This window comes from Tupaia chinensis, unplaced genomic scaffold (genome assembly GCF_000334495.1).
Source record: "Tupaia chinensis unplaced genomic scaffold, TupChi_1.0 Scaffold145870_1, whole genome shotgun sequence".
NCBI lineage: Eukaryota > Metazoa > Chordata > Mammalia > Scandentia > Tupaiidae > Tupaia > Tupaia belangeri.
Window position 1 is genome coordinate 4,711,340 of NW_006205727.1, and position 8,646 is coordinate 4,719,985.

An 8,646-nucleotide genomic window follows, 5' to 3' on the forward strand; every position below is an offset into this window, starting at 1 on the left:
CTTTCCCTCTTTTAGTGTCCATGCAAATTAAAACAAATAAAAGAAGCAGAATAGTATTAGTCAATTGATATTGAGTACCTGCCCGGCTCTCTAACCCTCACCAGACTTGTCCTTGAGCAAGTCATAGCTCCTCTCTGGCTGATTTCTAAGGTAAAGTGAGTTTGGACTAGACGATGTCTGATTTTTCTTCTGTCCCCAATAGTCACAGAGACTGAGTGTTTGCAATGTGTGGAGTGTCATTTTATTTCATTCAGCCCAAGATTCAATTATTCTGCTCAACTGATCTTTTTTAATAATAAACAAAATCAGGTAACTTTGACAAACCTTCAGGTTAACAAGGCAGCAAATTCGCAATGCCTAACAGACTTCCTCCTAACTTTCAATTAAAATACCCATGAGTATACAAAAGGATAAAAACTGGCACTAACATTGTAAACTAAAGATAAGAGAAGAAGATATGTCAAAGTTCAGAGGGAATTTCCACTAACTGCATCATTAATGAAGAGAGATTGGGAAATATATTCTTGGATGTCACAAACACTACCCTTTGAACCAGAACAGCAAGATCAACCCCAAAGCAGGAGGTCAACCTGGACTGCTCCCCACTTCCGTCCTTAATGCCAGAATAAGGGGGATGCACTGATCTGAAAACTAGGTGCCATCTACCACTGAGGTAGAGTTAGCATCTGTGTCCAGCCACCATCATAGCCTTGCCCTGTTTTCCCATAATCAGCTACATTTCTATATCCATTTAGAGACTACATTTCCCAGTGAGCAGTACAGCATAAAGTAGAGGAAGCTGGGTAACAGTGTGATGAGCACAAAGGTGGGATGGGGACGAGAGGAGTTACGGAAACCATGCATGCCGAATATTGGGTCCAAGGGAAAAGTCTTTAATGTACTATAATTTCATAGGAATTGCATTTCATACTTGTCAGAAATCCCAACTCTTTCTGGCAAATGTATGCAATGCCTATAAGGTATCATATATAACCTTCTCTGACAAGATCTGGGAAGGAAAAACTGCCAGTCCCTGAGGAGGCAGTGGGGGAGTCTAAGGCCACATCACTTACCCTGTCTATTGGGAACTCAATATTGAACTTATGAAATTAGTTTGTAACATTAAATAATGGGATATTTATGCTAAATAGTTTATTTTTCAACTTTTCACAACAAAGACAAATAGAATATATGTAAAAAAATTTCTTCAATGTTTTATTAGCTCAATATTCTTGGACATTTTTAGTGTTTTGTAGCCATTTTCTGGTTGATTCTGCTCATATGGGTTGTGTTGATCATAGCTTTTCACCAAAATTCTCCAAGATACTAACATAGGTATATCACCTTTAATGATTCTGTCAACTAGAGTATAACAGATGTAATTTGTCAACTCTATGATTGAGTGTATTCTTAATTTGAAAGTAAAAACCAAATGGAAATCCCTGTCCTGTTCAATAATGCATTAGACACAGTACAGACTGTCACCAGGAGGATTTTGTTCTGCTTTCTCTTTAATAAGTCATGTTGAAAGAACAGCTGTAATATTCTAAACTGTTATATTATTGCAATCAGACTGGTGTTGGGGAGGTTTAGAGTCTAGGTATTTCCTTGTAAAATAACAACTTGAATAAATGAAAGGCAATTTAGACCTTGCCCTTTCTTTACCATTAGGGCAGCAGATAGCTACATTTTACATCCTTTAATTCCCTTCTTCAATTTAGATAAATCATTTAATGTGTAATATATTTTTTTGGAGAGATTTTCACTATAGGGTGCGTGCGCTCGCCAGACAGACAGAGAGAGACATTAGAGACAGAAAGCGAGAAATCACCCCCCAGGGGGGATGGTCACACCGCAATCCCTTCTTCTCCATTCTTCTCTCGGGATCTTGGGCATGCACGCACATGCGCTCGGCATGAGTTTTAAGCCACCGGGTCTGGGATGCGAACTATAGTCAGTTATGTGGGAGTCCAGCGACATAGCCATTATGCTAACTGCTGGTTCCCAATATATAATTTTTTATTTTTTGAGAGGTTTTCGCTATAGGGCACGTGCGCTCGCCAGACAGACAGAGAGAGACAGAGAGACAGAAAGCGAGAAATCACCCCCCAGGGGGGATGGTCACACCGCAATCCCTTCTCCTCCATTCTCCTCTCTGGATCTTGGGCACACACGCACACGCGCCCGGCGTGAGTTTCAAGCCACCGGGTCCGGGACGCGAACCGCGGTTGACTACCTGGGAGTCCAGCGACACAGCCATTATGCTAACTGCTGGTTCCTCCCAATATGTAATATTTTTAAGAATATGTTGATATTTAAGAGATTTCCCCCTTTTCATCATTTTTTTTTTAAATTCACTAGAGAGCATGTATGTTCAACAGCAATAGACTGAAAGAGAGAGAGGGAAGGAAAGAGGAAGAGAGCACGCCCCCAGCTGGGCATGGTCACAATCACAATCCCTTCTCCTCCATTTCTCTACCCTGTAGGGATTTGGGGCATGTACACACATGCGCCAGGTGTCTTTTTCAAGTCTCAAGGTCCAAGACTCTAACCACCTACTTGGCCGTGTGGGGTCTGGCTCCCTTAACCAGTAGGCCCTTTTAACCACTAGGCCACAGGGCCAGGCCACTCTTGTCATCCTTTAATGGTGTCACCATTGGAATCTAGAGTGGCAACAGTACTGGTTCTAGCCCACACCCGTTGAGCACACACTTACCATGTGTCATACATTGTGCTCAACACTTTACTTTCATTATTCTGTAAAATCTTGATGGTCATTCCAGGAAATAGACATCTAATTATCCCCACTCTACAAAAAAGGAATGCAAATATCAGACATGTGGGAAATCTTTTTCCAGAAAAAATGTCTATAAAAATAGAAAGGAAGTTCATAGAATGCTGTGATCAGTTAAATTTTATGTATAAACAAGAGAGTTTCTACCCTAATTAAATAATTGATTAAACTCAACAGGTATTTGTCATGTGCCTACTATGACACTCTTTTAGGCAATTAGAGAGAGAACAATAAACAAAGCAGATCCCATCACCATGTGGCTTACTTTCATCAGGTCATAAATAGATACACAGGTAATAATTTCTATGAAACTCAGTACACAATTACATAGAATAAGATGATATTTCCGAGCCTCTTTACTTAAGTATGGTTATGAAACTAATTTCTGACCAATAGGATATGAATAAATGTGATGTGTACATATTTAAGGTTGTACCCTGGGAAAAGGGCATACCCTCCTTCTCTTTCCCACTTCCCACTGCCTAAAAGCAATGTGGCGGTGCTGAGCCATCATGAACCATGTGGACAGTGGTTACATGCTATGCAAAGCCGAATAATAAGATAAAGGGGGGCTTAGACCCTGATCTGTAAAGACATCAGCTAGAGCCCCTCTGTCCTGTTAAACTTTTAGTTATTTGGGGTTTTGTTTTCAACTGTTACCTACATTCTACCAAATCTAGAAATCATTGGAAGATTTTAAATAGGGAATTATGGTATATATAATTAAAAATGATCTGGCTTATATTTTGAAACTCTGGCTTCTGGATGGAAAATCAACTGTGGGCCAAAGTGGAGGCAGGAAGACCAGTTTCAATACTATTGTAGTAGTCTAAATAACAGATGATGAAGCAAAATGAGGAGGAGAAAAGTAGGATTTGGGATGTTTTGGGGAGGCTATGTCAATGGTATCTGATATACAGGCATGCCTTATTGCATTCTGCTTTGCTTTACTGTAGTTCGCAAATATTTGGAGCATGCACTCAGCTTGTTTTTCAAGCCACCTGGAATGGGATTCAAACCATACAGTCAGCCATGTGGAATCAGGCTCCCTTAACCACTAAGCCACAGAGCTAGATATGTCCTCAGAGTTTTAATGAACATTCCCTAGGTCTGCTACTTCTCCTTATTTCTGTTAGGTGGGATAAAGATGGCTGGGGTTAAGAGGTAGGCACTTGCTAGAAATAAGAAGTGCATAAGAAGCCCAGCTCATCAAGCACAAACTAAAGACATGGTTATAGATTTCTTGAATGGGGTTATCAGAGACATAGTGTCTCTTAAGCCAGGATCATTTTTTTAAATAAAATTTTGTAGTAACTTCTTTCATGAGTAAATTCCTTGACCACTTGCGTGGATTTATTGTTTATGCCTCTGCTCAGAAAGCTTTGATACTCAATATTACTTTTGATAGACACCAATTCCTAGTTGCAAAGACCTACCATGCCTTAGCTCCTGCTCGTTTATATGTGAACTTTCTATCAGATCACACTGGTACACAGATATCCTACTGACCAACCTTGTTCTTGCCACCCCCACACATTCTTGCATCTCATTCCTTCTGCCTCACACACACTTCTAGCACTGCCACCCCCGCTCAATCTAACCTGTGCTTTCTAATTTTCCTCCTACCTGTTCTAAAAAGACTTTGCTGACCATGTCAGGCAATGACTCAGTACAAGGGAGCTTTATTCTTGTCGTGACACATGACTCCCAGCACCTGGCACAGGATCAATGTCAAAAAAACACTTGTAGATATAACCATACTTCCTCTAATAAAAGAGTCCTTGACCCTCTGAGGGAGCGACTGCATCCATCATTTAGAGATGAATCATGAACTTTCTTAAGACAGTCTGTACGTGTTTTTACGATCTGTTATTTATTCTCTGTATTATTTCACTTTCTCCTTCTAGTGTGCACTAAATTAAAAGTTAGGACCATCTCTCATGGATGAGATATGGAGCCAGGAAAGAGCTCAGATCTCCAACTGAACTCCCCCACTCGCTAAAATTGCACTGCTGTGTAAGTCATCCATCCCGCCATAAATGTCATCGGTAAACGAGAATCATCGGACCTACCTCACAGGATTTGCGTGAGGGTTGAACAACATATTGTGAGGTATCTGGCGGAGCTTCTGCCTCACAGTACATTCTCAGCAATTGGGGCTTTATTCTTATGTTCTGCTACTCCCAGCACCTTTCACAGGGTACAGTATCAAAAATATACTTGTCAATTGAAATATACATCTCTATATAAGATAGATTCCAGTTTTTCCTCTCTACATAAAGATTAAGTGGGGAAAAGAATGACAGGTTTAAATGATCTTGTGAGGCCTCTCCTATCTTGAGATAACCTGATTCTATGAACTTTAAAGTGTATCGAAACCCCCGTTGCACAGAAGGCAGCCCAGTGTCGAACAATAAAGCTCTTTAAAGAAGTAGCTGCATTCCCCACATTTCTTTCATTGTTCAGGAAAAGGCTCGATCAGCCCACTAAATGATTTGGAATGTGTCCAGGTCTTGTGAGCCCATTGTTTGCCATTTTCTAATTGGCATTTTACAGTCACATTGGACCCAAAGGAGACAGCCTGAAAACACAGTGAAAGTGATGGAATTTTCCAGCTGTGGAGCAGAATCCTAACAATCCAGAGACATCTCACTGCCATAGATGTGCCAGGAAAAGGTTAATGTGACTCTAATTGCCTGTCGAAACTTTCCAAAGATGGACTAGTCACTAGTTGAAGATAATGATCTTTACCCTAAAAAATGAGGCCAAAATGGAACTGTGCTCTTGATTTAAATGTGAATATTATATCCCTTTTGGTTCTTGTTTCCCTGTATTAATTTCCAAAAAGAGAAGTAGAGACCTTTAAGGGACAGCGACTTGGAGCAGCATTTGTATCCGCAGCACAGGAAGGTGCAAAAGTACAGGGGTTTCAAGAACCCCCAAATCTCCATTTCTTCAAAATATTACTCTCTTGTTTTTCACTCAGTCTGAGGTTTCTACATTTGGAATCATATTCGTGGAACTGATCGTTGTATATACTTCTTTTTTTTTTTTTTTTGGAGAGATTTTTGCTATAGGGCGCGTGCGCTCACCAGACAGACAGAGACATAGAGACAGAAAGCGAGAAATCACCCCCCAGGGGGGATGGTCACGCCGCAATCCCTTCTCCTCCATTCTCCTCTCGGGATCTTGGGCACGCACACACACGCGCCCGGCGTGAGTTTTAAGCCACCGGGTCCGGTACGCAAACCGCGGTCAACTACGTGGGAATCCAGTGACATAGCCATTACGCTAACTGCTGGTTCCCGTATATACTTCTTTTAAAACTATGTATACACATGTATATGCACACACACAGAAGCACAATGTACAATTTTAAAAAGATACAGAAGTATAAAATCCCTAAAAAGTAGCCCTGAAAACTATTAGGTAGAATTTAAAATCCCATTTGAAAATTTCATCTGGTATGGTCTTGAATAGAAACCAAAATCTTTCATGCTAAATATCTTAAAAGCTAAATGCATTTATTTATGTTTCAATATGCTCCCAGTTTGTTAAATGGCTGTCACTCTTTTAGCACCTTTGCCTTTACAAAATCTCTCTATTCTCTCCTTTCTCTCCCATGCCCAGTCTCTCTTTTCAGCCCAGCACCTCTTGACATACCTTTTAAAACAACTTTTTTTCTGATTTCCCAGTCTCTCTTTCTCCTATATTCCTCCAGCGCTAAGCTGTGATGAAAGACAGATACGCCACTCTGCTTGGCAACCTCGGAAGCTCTGTAGCTGCAGAAGTCTCAGTTCCCTGAGTAGCCTCGAGGTCCCATGTGTAGGTTCTGGCCGAATCACCACGCTCTTCTCCAGAGCACACTATACCCCAATCACACTCTTGGTCTTCCCATCCCCTCAATAACTCTCAAACACTTCTGCATTCTGTAGACATCTTTGAGAATTTTCCCAACATTCCTTAAATGTCCTTTCTCCTTTTCTGCTCCTGGTCAAGAACTCTCATCCTTCCTGGCCTCACACAGCTGCCACACACATAGTCCAGGCAGAATCAGGTTATAGCCTCGATGTTCATGACTGCAGAGCCCCAACCACCCTCCACTCCCAACGCCTTAACCCAACTGGACGTGGAATGCAAATTATGGCTCTGAGGCAAGAGACAACTAGAAGCTCACATCTCAAGTGGCACAGGTTTCTCCTCACGCCATCCTGTCCACTTCCATACAACCTCTGCCCACCGATGCTTCTGCTCATCACACCACCTCTACCATCAACCATCTAAGTTCCTCAAAAGGGTCCAAGGCCGGACTCTGGTTTAGAATTCTCAGTCTTCTTAAAGACCCACCTAAGAATTTAAAGAAGCACCACCACCAGCCTTCTTCTACCACAATGGCTCCACCCAGTACCAATATGTCAGCCTTTTCCTCCAAACTCAGTTCACACTGCCACTGCCCGTTTCTCTTCCAAGCACCATCCTTTGGAAGATAAGGCTATTTGGGAGAAAAAACCTTTAAGGTCACAGATTCCGAGACTATAGTAGAAGGGAGGAAATGGGCAACAAGTCCACATCTCTGTGGCCCCAAGAATCCTTGTGTTACGGGGCTGGGCAGGGTCACATCTACCTGGACCTTCTGACAAAAGCAGGAGGCAGAGATGGAGTGGGGGGAGTGAGGTGGGAGCCAAGAACAAAGGCTTCTCTTGTTCTGATTTAAGGACAATGTGATGATGTCTTGTCACATAAAAACAGATAGAGACCAGTCTCATTTTGCAAACTGTTTCTCTGATCCTAATCAGGGTGATTTTTTTATCCCCATGGGACACTTGAAAATGTCTGCAGGTATTTTGGTTGTCATGATTTGAGAGAGTGAGGGTTGCTACTGGTTTCTAATTGGTAGAGACCAAGGATGCTGCTAAACATTCTCCAATGCACAGGATAGATATGTAACAATTCTAAAAAAATGCTTCTCTAAAAGTTACTTTGTGAGCTGGCTACATATAACATTGTCAAAAGATTTTTTTTTTAAAAAAAATTATTTTATTCAGTATTCACTCATTTTTTTATTTTGACCAGAGAGATAGAGTGAGAGAGAGATGGGAGACGTGAGCAAGCAAGCCTTCAGTTTCGGGACTCGAACCACAGTTGGCCGTGTGGGAGTCCAGGCCCTTAACCCCATGCCACCTGCTGGCCCCAATCAAAAGATCTTTTTTTTTTTTTTTTTTGAGAGATTTTCACTGTAGGGTGCGTGTGCTCGCCAGACAGACAGAGAGAGACATAGAGACAGAAAGTGAGAAATCACCCCCCAGGGGGGATGGTCACGCCGCAATCCCTTCTCCTCCATTCTCCTCTCGGGATATTGGGCACGCACGCACACGCGCCCGGCGTGAGTTTTAAGCCACCGGGTCCGGGACGTGAACCACGGTCGACTACGTGGGAATCCAGCGACATAGCCATTACGCTAACTGCTGGTTCCCTCAAAAGATCTTTTTAAAGCAATAATTCATGTCACTGAACTGCACAAAAGTTTTAAGGAGCCAGCAGGTAGCATGATGATTAAGGTGCTGGACTCCCACATTGCCCACTATAGCTCAGGTCCTGAACTTAGTGGCTTGAAAATCACATTGGACACGTGTGCATGCATGCCCAAAGTCCCAAGAGGAGAATGGAAGAGAGGAGACTACAGCATAACCATCTCCCAACCCCCCCGGTCAGGTGTGATTTTTACCTTCCCTCTCCCTGTCTGTCTCTGTTAGGCATATGAACACTATAGCATTAAAAAAAAAAAAAAAAAAAAAAAAAAAAAGTTTTAAAAACCCCCCCCCCCCCTGCCCATGGCATAAAATTCAAATTTT